At 40.3% G+C, this 14,429-nt stretch overlaps 1 protein-coding gene across 1 annotated transcript in view; it reads left to right on the top strand.

Annotated features, from left to right (window-relative positions):
- The first annotated feature begins 421 nt into the window (after positions 1 to 421).
- C9orf72 (C9orf72-SMCR8 complex subunit) overlaps positions 422 to 14,429 on the top strand; it is a 28,755-nt gene continuing 14,747 nt past the window's right edge. The window contains exon 1 of the mRNA XM_038124457.1: positions 422 to 14,427. The gene's annotated coding sequence lies outside the window, so the exon portion shown is untranslated. The remainder of the gene's footprint in view (positions 14,428 to 14,429) is intronic.

Genomic DNA, 14,429 nt, shown 5'->3' with positions numbered 1-14,429 from the left:
ATCTACAAGATTCTTCTCCCTGAACTGCTGTGGCCCGTTCAGCAGCTCAGACAAAGGCACTCTGCCCTCTCAGGGGGCTGGTGCCATCTTTTATATCATATATTACGTACTACATGTTTATGCTTTTTCCCCAATGCCTACTATCTATATTGAATAGTGACTTTCTACTCTAAACCAATCTGTAAGTGCCAACATCACCAAAGACATGGAGGTTAGGAAGGAGAAAGAAAGAGGACAGGGCACACCCAAGTCCCTCCATCTTAGAACTCCTGACCCCCATGTACAAAACCTGGACCCCTGCGTACAAGGCTTAAAACCCCCTGTACAGCACTCAGAAATCCTACCCTTTACTTCGTGACTATTTCTACTACAATATCTAAACTTTTGTGACTTCTTTTTCTTCCTGCAAAGTTCGTAAACTGTTCCATGGGTCAGATTCAAAGCCACAGGGGTTTCTGGCTGCATGTCAGGGTCTCAGATGCTTTTGACCTGGGTCTGGAACGCCCGAGAATGTCTGTGGGACATTCTGAGTTCCGACAAGCAGTAACTGGGAGAAAGGTAACTCCAGCAGTGGAAGATCCTGACCGCCAACTCACTGACCACAAACTCAAATGGAGGAAAGAACTACAATTGAGGACTAATTAGCACTAGAAGTGAGAGGTTTAATGGGCAAATAGGGGGTTGAGTACTAACTGATGAAAAAGCTGTGAAAACTGTGACCAATGAATGCTGATGCCTTTGTTTGTTAAAATACAAAAACAGTGTAAAGTTTAGATGAGCAGGGAGTCAGGTATTTATGTGCTACCACCCAGCTCCCTCCTTTGCGGACTCTAGGATAAAAAAATAGAAATACCTCAACTCAGTGTGAGAATTGGCATTGAGTAATGAACCCACATTCAGGACAACAACTTACATTTGAAGTTGCAAGCAGCAATCAATGAACTTGTGTGTTCATATCATACCCAAAGTCATTTTGAGAGACTTAAGCTGCAACGCACTGGAAAACAGGCCAAGAAGAACCTACCTCACTTTATTTAACAATATTCTAAATGGTATTGTGTTGCAGAAACTCTTGGATCTTTTGAACACACTAAAATAACTGAGGTTTTTATTCCCTCTCAGAAAGGGGAAGCTAGGTAATATAGTGGGGGTTTCTTGGTTTTTATTTTGGATGCAGATTCTGAAAGATGCTCTGGAAACTGAACTTTTTTCTTCAGAAGAGGTTTAGAAATAAGTATATCTAAACATCATTTGAAATATCATCTCAGAGTGAAAGCATGCAACTCAGTCACATTTTGAGGTTCTCAGCAGGGTTCCTCTAGTGGCAATGGGTATTTAACATCTAGATATTGAAAAATCATGCTTTGTCACATGCTAGGCCATGAAAACCTGTCCCCAGATAGGACCAAAGGAGTAGATGAAAGTAAATAGATATCATGGCCCTTTTGCTGATAGCCCTGAAGGTCAGCAATATCCACCTACTCCACCAGAGACTGGAAATTTCTGGTCATCAAATTACATAAAGGGGATATCAAATGAAACCACTGTTTCTTCTAATTGACCTTTCTGTCATAGACAGAAAGGGAGCTGCTAAAATGCAAGTTCACCTAATATAATGACACCAATGTGTTCCGAGTGTGTTCTTTGGCTCACAATATGAACTTCCATGGCAGAGGGCCTAGCTCTCTGAAATAGTTTCTTCTGTTCTATGTAAGCTCCCATGGCATCTGAACAGTAATTACATGGACAGATTTAAACAACTGACAGTGGCAATAGTATTGAATATATATTTGACCAATGAGTATCTTCACTTCCATGAATTCTAAAAAGGCACTAAAAAAGTAAGGGAAATTGTAAGGGACTTCGAGCAGCAAGGAAAGATGGAAGTGCTCTAGGGCTTGCTACAAAAAAAAAAAAAAAAGAATCCAGAAGGTGTTTTTTCCATCGCTAGGTGAAAAGCACACTGCAACCAACAGGTCAAAACATACTGTCCCTCGTTTCTTTAGCTGCGCTGTGGCACAAAAGAGAATGCATTTAAATTGAAAATCTTTAAAAAAAGAATTTGAAACAAAATCTTGAATGTCAGCTAGCACCTGCATGATGGGCTGACCCTGTCTGGACACCAAGTACCATCAAAGCTACTCTATCACTACCCCCCTCAGCTGGACTGAGGATAGAAAATAAACAAAAGGCTTGTTGGTGAAGCTGACAGGGAGAGATTACTCAGTTAGTGTTACAGGAAAAACAGACTCAACTTGGGGCAACTAATTGAACTCGTTACTAATCAGATCAGAGTAGGGGAATAGGACGCAAAAGTAAATCCTAAAACCATTTACCCCAGAGCTCCCTTCTTCACTTCACTCCCCTTTTTACCTACTTCCTGCTCACCAGCAGCACAGGGAGACGGGGAATGGAGGCTGCAGTCAGTTTATCACATGTTGTCTCTGCCACTACTTCTTCCTCAGAAAGAGGTCTTCTCACACTGTTCCCCTGCTACAGCATAGGTCCCTCCTATGGAAGTGAAAACTGCATGAACTTCCCCAGTGTGAGACCCTCCTACAGGCTGCAGCTCTTAATGAACTGCTTTATCATGGATGCCTTCTATAGGGTGCAGTCCCTCAGGAAGATTGCTCCAGCCTGGATTCCCCATGGAGTCACAAGTCCTGCCAGCAAACCTGTGTCACAAACCTGCCAGCTCCAGTGTGGGGTCCTCTGTCCATGGGGCCACAGGTCCTGCCGGGAGCCTGCTCCAGCATGGGGCCTCCTCCAGGTTGCAGTCTTCTTTGGACATCCACCTGCTCCAGGCCTGGAGGTCTCCATGGGCTGCAGGTGGATATCTGCTCCACTATGGACTTCCACAGGCTGCAGGCAGTTGTCTAACCATGGTCTTCATGATGGGCTACAGAGGAATCTTCTCACAGAAGACTACCACCCCTGTAGTCCCTGTGGCACCAAACCCTTGCTGTGCAAACCCAATACAAAGTGCCCCAAAGAGCTGTCGTTCACCTACCTCCCATACATGATCTTAGCAGCACTGCTGCTTCAAACTCATTAGTGACAGGCATGTTATATGTCAACTCCTGCTACAGGTTTTGATCTCAAGTATTTATTTCAGTAAGAGATGAGCTCATCCCTTGCCACTTTTGGTATGTTTCTTGATAGAACACAGTAAAACATATGAAAAGGTGTCTTTCATAAGTATTAGAATAGCATGAGGATTGAAGATTCAGCACTGCAGTGCGTTTCTTTTAAAGTGCATTATAACAGGACAACAAATACAGAGCAATTCTTCTGTCCTGCTACAGCAGCCATGATAGATTCCTTATATCTGTCTGCAAACAAGGAAACAACTTTCAAGATTTCTCAATTATTTTTAAGCAATATTTATAATCTAACATGCCGATTTTGAATAAAAAATGGAAAATTTAATCCTTGCTTCCAATATTTGAGTTTGTTTCCTCTGCCATTAATAAATCCTAAAAAAAAAAATAAATCAACCAATAGTGGGGAAAATGCGTTGCCTTTTTCCTTCATCAAATTCAATGCTTCTTTCGGTATTTTCAGCTGTTAATGTTATGAAAATAAAAATTACTCCATTTTCCCTCATTACTCCTCTGGAAAGAGCTTATTCTTCAGCACCTGAGCTTTAGTTCTAATATCTCATATTTCTCTTATGCATTTCTGCCCTGGAGACCAGCTACGTTGTCCTGCATTTTGGAAAGAAAGCAATTATTAACCTCATCAGTGAAGGTGTACAGATCTTACACTTTGCTTGAAGATTTAAGACATGTATGGGACAAATTCCTGTGAAGTTAAGTGTTGCAGAAATGAAAAATTCATGTCACTAAGCGCTCTTAGTGCCATATTTCTTGCCCGCCAATTTTATTCCTCCCTGGGTGAATTATTATTTTTAGCTATTAATCCAAGCTACTCTCTCAGGCAAAACTCCTTCTGGAAGTTTTATAATTCTGCCAAATGAAAATAAGAGGTTTTGATGTGTGTTTCTCTGTTTTTGAAGAGGAAGCAATACTACATGTTCTTATATTTCCTAAATACAAATATTTGTTATACTTGATGTGGTACCTCACTGCTATAACCAGCCTTTAAAAGAAAATTAGAGCTTAGTTTGAAACTGTTGATTGTTTTCAGCATCATCTGAAAGTACAATTGCTTTTTTCAACAAGGCAATGGCACAAGGCCACATCAGTACCCTTTCATCAGGGTACAGAGCAGAGTAGCTTTAAAATGCCTGATAAGAATTTAATAATCCAAGCAGAAAATTACTGGCATGCTATCAGAAAAATACACAATAAAGCAAGTATAAGATTCTTCAGTTCAAGACTAGAAAAACAGATAGTAGACCTTAGAATAATTTGTGTTCTTTACACCTTTTAAATGTTGGTATTTTTAGCTGTCGTGGACAATACATTAGACTGTTAACATCAACAGGCAGCAGATAACCATAGACATAAAGGGTGAATGTCCAAAACTGAGCTTCTGAATTCTCCTGAATTCAGGAGACCTGAAGCACAGATCTTCTATTTGTTAACTAAAACCTGTATAGGCTTGTTGTAAAACATGGAAATACTCTGGATTCAACAGAAGTGACGTGACTAAATCCTGCAATAAACAAAGGCATGTGCCATACCACAAGGCAAACCCGTCAACTCAGAGGCAGATCACATGTGTTTCTACATGTATTTAGATGAAGAAAAGCAGTTTTATAAAATAGGAAAAAGGAGCAATTCCTTGAAAATGCATCCAAAAAAGCACTGAGGTGTTTGGGGATTTGGCCATTGACACTCAAGATCAGTAACTGTAAACACCATAATAACATAAAATCAACACTTTTGCCCCAGCTCTCCAGGATCTACAGCAATCTTCCCAAGAGAAGAGAGTTAAGACTGGGTGAATGTTACATTTGGAATCGGTGTATATGTGAAGTTATTAAGGATAATAATGGTGCCACTACCACCAGTTTTTAAAACCTCAATATCACAACACACACTGTTTTTTTCATCATGCTTATCATGAAAATACATAAATTGCATGAAAGTAAAGCAGAAATAAAATGTCTAATAAAAATGCCTTACTAGGTTATGTAGACAGAAGCTTCTGTAAGACACAAATCTACCATTACCCACTCAAAGTTTAACCAGTCAACCAACAATTAAAACAGATATTTGATGAATCATATTTTTTCAGAATCTCTTAGAAAGACTCTCTAATATTTGAACATACCAAACAAGATAATCAAGCCTGAAATAAAAGGACAGAGAAAATAAATATTGAAGTCAAGATGGAATCCCAGAGAAATGTCTGTTACCAAGCTTTGCTTGCAACATTTCAGAGCATGATCAATTAAATGAGAAACAGAAAGATTCCAAATCTTTTCTCCAGTGAAAATAATTGTATACATTATGAGGCAGTGTTGAATTGTACCCACATTGCTGTTCTAAGATAAAGGTGTCATTGACAGCTGCAGTCAACATCCTGCACTGCCTCAAGGCAAGGTTGTCCTCTCCTGCAAATCTAAAGGAAATTTTGCTTTTAATTTTTTTTCCTACCAACTTCCACTGATCCCAGTAGAAGTAAAGGCCAATGCAGAGAATGAAAAAAGATACAGCAAAATAAAAACATCTCCAACATTGATATTATTTCTGCAGCCCTCATTGATACTCAAGGTTTGCCTGCATATTGTGTCAGTTTCATTTAACTGTACAAGATGAATGAGTATCTGGAATCATTTAAGTATAATGAAAACCTATTTGTATTTCTAAACTGACACCATACACTACTCAGGAGTCTTTACACGTACCTCAGAGGGCTTGCTAAATGCATTTGATGTGATTGCTAGCCAGTTCTGTGGGTGCTTGAAGAAACTTAGTCACTTTCAATTGTCTTAGAATCTACGCAGCCTGCAGACACTTCATGATGTGTGGCTTGCACTTAGCATCCAGAGAGACTCTTCTTCCAGCTGACTATAATAAAGTGCTGAGCTGTATTTGGATTTTAACTACTTTCCTATCTGGAAAGGCTGTGTCACTTGGAACTACCATGATCCTAAGCAACCATTGTGCCTCTTCACTGCTCAGTTCAAGTGTGTGTAGGACCGGCTCCTCGGTCACATGCAGGTCTGGGAAATTCAAATGTAGTATTTGTGTTGGAGTTGCACACAGTGCTGGTCACAAGGTGATAGGACGAGGTTGCTGGATGATAGGACAGGGCTGCTGGATGATCAAGTATGCAAGCAAGTGAGCCACAAGGGAATGCCAAAGGTGGCCGTTCTCCACTGTCTTACTGTCTAGCTGAATATACAACTATCCCTCAGTGAAGAACTGCTGCCATTTTCTGCTTACAAATAACTGCCAGGCCTCTGCTTAAGGGGTAGGGTCCTCGTGTCTTGTGGATGTAGGAAGACTTGGATACACAATTTGAGGCTGGCTAAGTAGTGGAATATACTTCTTTGGCCTTGGAGCTGCAGGAAAACAGCCGTAGTAATTTTGTTCTGCTCAAGAGAAGGAACAAAGAAGTTTACATATCTAAGAGTCCAAATAAATGCTCTGCATGAAATCCAGTTGAAAAGTCTTCTGACACACAGATGGAAAAGCAGCAGAGAGATAAACATGCTGCTCTAACAACACACCATTTTTGGGTACCATATTTTTGTTGGAATTAGAAGTCAGATTCTTTGACACCTGTAAAGGTCTCAATAATGACAACAGAATTGTGGACATTAAAATGAGCTAGCAGTAAGACAATAAAGCCCAATAAACAGCTTGATAGACTAGCTCAACATTTACAACTTCATGAACTTGTGATCATCCTTCAGCTGCTGCCCATTTCAGGCACGGAACACACTAGTATCACTGAGACTCTTTTAAAGTATTTCAACCAAAGAATAATACGTTCAAAATACTATCAGAGCAACAAAAAGACATTATCTAGCTTGTGGAACATTCTGAACAGGAAGTCCTGGTTACAGTTTGTTTCGTTCTAGAAGTAGGAGCACTGAAATCAGTAATAGAGAGAGACAACCTGACTTAGCCATGCAACATGGGTAGCAATAAGGCCATCTTCAATCAGTTTTGGGGACTTTAATACAGAATGTTCTGTCACACTTCTGAAAAGGAGGAAGGACTAGAACTCCAAGTATATGTGGAGGTGTCTTCCATCTGGAAATCAAAGCAACAGTGTCCTTTATCCAAAGTGTAATACTGTCCTCTTTCCAAGGTTACATGCTGGTTTTTCACTCTTATAAGATAGTACTTTACTCTTAGTTTACTCTTTTACTCTTCTGCATTATAAATTGAAATACATTTAAATATATGGCAAGTCATAAATATGCAACCAGACAGGACAGAATTTGGCTCTTCCGCATCCTCATCCTTTCAGCCAAAAACCATCTTTCTAAGGTTAATTCTGTTCTCAGATATCAAAGAGCTAGATCTTCCAAAATGAGTCCTGGGATGTTTGTGAGGGCCCTCTTCTTGTTCCAGCAGACAGGTAACAAGAAAGGATCAGATTGGGACATCAGTGTATTGATGAATGTGAATGGGACAACCTAAACTATCTCAGGGGGTGTTCCTCCAAGACTGATAATGCTAAAGATTAAGATAACAATCAGATGGATAAAGCAGTAATCAGGCAATTAACAGAGACTTTGGCAGGGAAAAAATCCCCCTAAAAAGCAATACAAAAGCCGCAAAAACATTTGCAGCAGTGGAGACAGCAGCTGCTGATGCTGGGCAGACAGAGCAGCACTGCTGGGCACTTCCACCCCCTTTCTGTGGAGAACAGAGGGGAAGGAGCCCCCATAGGCATGTGCCTATGGGACCTTGCAGGGGGCTTCCTCAGTGGCTTGGCAGTCTGAGGTGCTGCTTTTTCATGAAACAGGCATAAGTGAAATAAGCTGCACCCTGGGGTTCATTATTCCTGAGAATGATCATCCTGTGTGAAACACGTATATGTTATCAAAAGATTGTTATGCCAGCTCTGATGTGTTGTGATACTAAGAATATATAGGTGTAGCCAAGGTAACTGAAAACCAAATAGCTTCTTATTTTAAAAACATTGAAAAGGGGATGTGTAACAGTTGGCAATTTAATCAAGTTGACTGACTAGAAAAAAATTGCCACTACAGAGAATTCAGCAGTATTGTCTGCTTTTGGTGACAGCTGCAACCTTGGCTGACATCAAAACAAATTTTAGCACTGGGTCTAAAACTGGACTACACTAGGAGAAATCTATGGGCTGCTTCCAAGTTTGGTACGGATCTTCAGTGACCTCTGAGGAAACCTGTCTGTCCTTCCTGGACCTCTAGTTTACATGAAGTCTTACGTAACTTCAGATTTGCAGCAGTCTTTTGGTGACACCAAGAAGACCTAGAAAAGTTGAAACAGAATAGCAGTGACATCAGAACCCTGCTTCTTTCTCTCAGCACAGATACTGACTTCAGAAACTTCCTACCATTTTCCCTGGAAAAACCTCTGAGTACTAACCAAAGGTACTACACTGAAAGACCTGTGACCTATGTTGGGCTTGTTAGCTAGCTACCAACCAGCTTCTGCTGGCTATCCAGCAAGTGTCTTGACCCATTCCAAAGATAAAACAGAACCAGGATCTTGCCATGCTATTTAAGAGTGTACATTTAGATATTTTGAAAAAATATGATGGTAACTTTGTAACACATTACATACTTCCTCCAGAAACAAGAGGTATTCTTTGCATGTAGCATGGTACCATAACATCTCGGGCAGCAGTAAGGGACATGCCTTTGAAAGCAGTGATCTCCTTTCAAGTGGAAATGACATTGGAAATAATGAAGTAGAAAATCAGTGTTTATAAAAAGTGTTTTTCAATATTCTGTTGAAAGCAGAAAAAACCTTCAAGTACAGAAATGTCACATCTCAAAAGTTTTTATGTTTGAGAGTATGAAAACACTATGCATCCATGAAAATAGCTGTGCAAGGTATTGCAAAAGATGTGATTTTTGATTCAAAACATGAACGAACTGAAGTCTCTATTTTCAGTTTTAGTATGAGTATCTTTGAGTTTCAAAAAAACAAGTATTTTCTGCCTTTCCTGATTTCCTTTCTTCATCAAATAAAAGCACGAGTATATGCATAAACAGTAGAATAGAAAAGTGTCCATCAAATATCACGCTTCCTGATGAATCCTCTGCAGCCATACCTGATTATGAAAGACATGGATTTTTTTAGCACATCTGCTAAATGATGGCAAGTACTTGGTCTGTTTTGCTACCCAAAATTCAAGAGGGCCTTTTATGGCAGCTCTAAGGTCCATGAGAGTACTTTACACTCCCCTATTCAGTGGTACAGGAAGGCTAATGCACTCATGTAGAAGATTTTAAAACATCTCCCAAATATGACTATCCGAACAGAGTAGTACTGGAACATTTTCATAAGCTTTGGAGAAAAGGACAAGATTTTCTCCTTAAAACCCCTTGCTGCTGGCAATCAGCATGACCAAGGCAAACTGCAGGGACTATCTACCACATTTAAAATCAGTGTGCTCCCATAGATTTTCATCAATACATGTCAGAGTCTCCCCCAATAAGAGAAGTAAACCTCTACAGAAGAAGTGAAAATGAGGAGGAAGTGGTTTATGTTGTAGTCCTAATAAGCAGAGCTGATATATTTCTCTGGCCTTCTTCCTTTGTAACATGTATTGAAGAAGCTTTCTGTTGTTTTCCCAGTATCTTTCATACTTGAAAATTTCCCAAAATACACATCTCCAATTCTAAAATATGGTCTTGGGTTACAACCAATTTTGTTTCATTGTTAGATCAACAGTATATAATGATATAAGCTTGCCTCTGTTGAACATTTTTCCCATGGTCAGGTTTGCCTAACATACCCAAACAAAACAGAAACTGCTTTAAACCTCTGTAGAGGTTTAGACAGGTAAGGCTGATCTGTGATAGAGCTAAGTTCTATTGTCACACAACTATTAATACAGAAGAAAAAGGAGAGAGGGAATACTCACCTGGAGTTGGGAAGAAGTCAGATCAGGTGAGACCAGCTTTTTTAAAAAACAGTTTTCAATAGGTTTATGAATTTAGAATTTATAGAAGTCTGCTGTGTAACTGCATCTGAACAATGCCTTATTTGAAAAATACACCCGGCACAGGAGCTTGATTAATAAAAACTACCTTTAGCTAAGCTCTTACTGCTAGAAGAAAGTTGGGTTTCTTACTTTGGGTAAATATATCTCAGAGACATACATATCACATGACCTTATCTCTTATTTATCAAAAATATCATGCCTATATCCACTTTTCAGCTAAACTCTTGATGGATAATTGTATGTTTTCTTTGACATAATTTATTATCTTACTGAGACAGCTCACTCCATCAGTAGTGTTAGTATAAAACAACACAGCTGGTTATATCCTGGGGTAAATTCTCCTTTTCTTCAGTTTTGTAATTTATTTATTTATTTCTAACTGATGACACAGAAATATAGCGTGGATCCCATATTCCTATTATTTTTGCCAAGTCAAAACTACTGTAGTGGTTGTATAGCAGATCCTGTCTAGCCGTGATTTAAAAACAACTCTAGAATCAAGAAAACACTTGGAACTCAAATGACCACTGATCTATCATAAATAAAACAGCATCACCATTTTCTTTACATGTTTCTAATTGATGGTAAGCATCTTTTAAGACACTGATTTTGGTTTTCAATGTTTTTAATTTCTGGCAACTGAAGAGGAACTGTCAGTGTGAGTTCAGCAGTCAAGAAGGAGTTAACTATCTTTACTGCCTATATCCATAGTGTGTCAAAAAAGAGTTAACTATCTTTACTGCCTAAATCCATAGACTGTCGCTCCAGCCTGTACAAAGGTGAACTGCTGTAGTGTAAAAGTTAGTGACATCTGTTCAGAGGAAGACCACTGTTTCCTGAATTCCAACACATCTATTTGCTAAAAGCTCTTTGGTCATACACATGCTTCCTCCCACCACCCATTTATATAGATCTTTTGCAGCAGTTTCACCAGTCATGAAGGTTTGAAGATATAACACTTTTCTTTAGGGGATCAAATCACTCTTTGCATATGTGTAACAAGAATGGGGTGGGCTGGGAAGATGGAGTCCTCTTGAAATGAAATACCTCACCACTTCAGAATTCTGTATCCTTAAATTCTATTTGAAAATTGTTAACTTTAACTGAGTGGCTCTGTAATTTCAAGCTGCTTTCTGTAACTAATGGGTCCCTACACTGTCATGCCTATGCATTTAGTGATGGCACTTGAATAGGGTGCCCAGAGGTTGTGGATTCTCCCTTACTGGAGATATTCAGGAACCATCTGGACACAGTCCTGGGCCATGTGCTTTGGGAAGACCCTACTTGAGCAGGGAGGTTGAACCAGATGACCCACTGTGGTCCCTTCCAATCTGACCCATTCTGTAATCAACACAATACTAGCAATAATGACAGCAGTCTGGGATAGCACCACTCAGATACAAACAACTGGTGAGGGGCAGCTAGAATCAATACCAGAAGTTCTATGTAATCAATTTATATTCACAGGTCAAGCTCAAATTTGCATGGGTCCTAGTACTTACCAAACCAGTGTTTCTAAGAACAAGTTAAAACTAGCAACAAGAGACTCAATGAACATGCAGCGAGAGCGCAAGCACACTTCACTGGCTTTAACATGGATGGGAAACAGCCTTAAACCATAAACCAGAAATACTGAGGAAAAGCCCATCATTCACCCCTTATAAAAGTGAATAGCTGGGGATAAGGGAGTGCAAGCTGTTTTCTCAAAAATCTGCCTTCTTGTTGCTTATATGTACATAAAGTGTAATCTCAGCACTGATACCTGTACTACCACTGAGTGTCCCTGTTTCTTGAAGCCTCAGCCAGTTGTTCCCATTTGCTCTCGTTTACCTTAGACATTAATTTTTTGCCAGTGTGCTCTGGCTGAAAAAGAATTTCATTACAGTAAAATCAGATTTCATCAACATCAGTTTTATGAAGTGATGCAAGCCTGCACGGTCTGAGTGCATGCACGGTTTCACTGAAGCAGGGCAGCTAGGTAATACCACATGTTTCCTTGACCTTACTCCACCAGGCTGAGCAACTGAATTCCACTATATTTTATTTTTTACCCTTTTTGCTTATGTACTCCCTTGTTCTAAAGCATTAAGTCATGATGATGATTCAGGTTGCCATACTAAAAACACAAATAAAATTGTGATGCGTTTTCACTTGAGCTCAGTGCCCGAGCTTGTTTTCATCTTCTCTGTGTTGCATACTCTCTAATTTCTGTGCATATGTGCAGCATTAGGTTTCATAGCCACATGTATTCTCTGTCAGGGGAAAAATAACTGCTTGTACTGCAGCCCATCACTTATCTGATGTGTCCACAAAAGGCACCTGCAGAAATATTGTTAAGTCTCTTCAGATTATATGCAATGAGACGGTTACTCTCTTCTCCATGAGAAAAAAGTATTCAACAGTGAAGGAAAAGACAACAACCACAGTGCTATGACAGACAGAAATTTCACACTGCCAACACTTTCACCACAGCACTTAAAGAGATTCATCCATAACTTCGAGATAAAAATAAAGGACTTGTAATTCATTATAATGTTTCTTTGGGTAGAACACGATGATTTGACTTTAAATGTAGAATTCTCAAGGCACTTTACAATAGCAAAACTGATACAGGAATACTAAGTACCTTATGCAAGGCTACACAACAACCCAGTTACAAAATGATGACAACCCTTACATCTTCATTTCTGAAGTCCACTTATTCAATATCATTACTGATTTAATACCAATTGCATTTTTTTTTACTGTGCAGCTTGGTGTCTACAACTGCATGATAATCAATTTACACTCAAGACACAAGCCCTTTTTTTTATGAACTGCATAGATTACCATTTAGGCAAGAGGTGAGCAGTGAAATGCCACAGTTTGATGTCCAATCTTTGTATTAAACAAATTAAATAGCAGTAACTTGTCAAACTAGTTTAATTCCATTATTCCTCCAAGCTTTTGTGGAATGGTTACACAAATTTTGTCCGGGTTTTTTTTACTTTTATTGGACCTTTGCTTCTCAGAAATTAAAATTACAATCCAACACATAGACGTAAGTAATTTCGTGCTCAGCATGTTTTTAAAACCATTAATTAAAGTAATCTAAACAGCAAATTTTAGCTGGCTGAAGACTACATTTTTCAATGTGATGCTATTCAACAGTCCATCATTAAAGGGATTTTAACAGGTTTCCCAGGGAGGTCATGGAGTGTCTCTGGCGACATTCAAGACCCACCAGGGCACCTTCCTGTATAACCTGCTCTAGATGAGCAGGGAGGTTGGATAGGATCATCTCCAAAGGTCCCTTCCTACCCTAATGATTCTGTGAATTTTGAGGTGAGTGGTTTTGGTGATTAAAGTTAGAGGGTATGAATAAATTTAAAAATTGCACTTCAGGTCCATTGTGTCCTATTAAGACTTCATGTATGGGCCTGTTCAAGCTGCCAAAGACACAAGTCCCCAGGGTACTTCCTAATACAACCTCAGGATACTTGGATACTCCTATTTTCTAGGCTGTAAATAAATAAATGACTTTAATATGCAGCTGTGGTTATTTCAATCAGAAATCTAGAACCATAGAATATTAAAGGGTTGGAAGGGACCTTAGAAACCATCCAGTTCCACCCCCCACACACATCCAGAGACCCTTCCCGCTACATCAGTTGCTCAAGGCCTTATCCAGTCTGGCTTTAAACATTGCCAAAGATAAGGCATCCACAGCTTCTCTCGGCAACTTGTTCCACTGTCTCACCACCCTCACAGTAAAGCATTTCTTCCCAATATCTAATCTAAATTTCCCCTCTTTTAATTGGTACCCATTCCTCCTTGTCCTGTCATTACAATCCCTAATGAGGAGCTCCTCTCCGGCCATCCCGCAGGCCCCGGACAGGACTGCTAATTAAGTAAGAGGCCTATAGGCACTCACGACGTTATCTGCAACACTACACCAAACCCGCTCACCTTCGCCATTCGGCATGCACTATGTTTGGATACCAACCCAAATCCGTCATCACCAACTTCCTCTTTTAGGCCTAAAAGCCCTTCCATAAATTGTGCCAGCTGCTCCCAGCACAAAGCAGTTTCGCCTTTTGGCTTCCTCCACAAACTACACTGATGTGGGCCTGTTTCCTTCCACCGTGACCGCCAGACGCGAGCCACTCCCCCCGCCAGGGGTACACCGGTCCAGCTTCCCCCGTCCGGGGAGTCACACGGGCACGGCACGCCAAGGCTCGGCCCGGGGCGGTCACACCGGAGCGGCTCCCGCGGCCCGGGGCGGTGCCGCGCCTGCGGAGCCCGCGGTGTGCGGCAGGGGCGGGGCGGCGCAGGCGCGGGGCAGCGGCCTGAGCCGAGGT

This window comes from Motacilla alba, chromosome Z (assembly GCF_015832195.1).
Source record: "Motacilla alba alba isolate MOTALB_02 chromosome Z, Motacilla_alba_V1.0_pri, whole genome shotgun sequence".
Taxonomy (NCBI): domain Eukaryota; kingdom Metazoa; phylum Chordata; class Aves; order Passeriformes; family Motacillidae; genus Motacilla; species Motacilla alba.
This window is presented reverse-complemented; position numbering and strand designations above follow the sequence as displayed.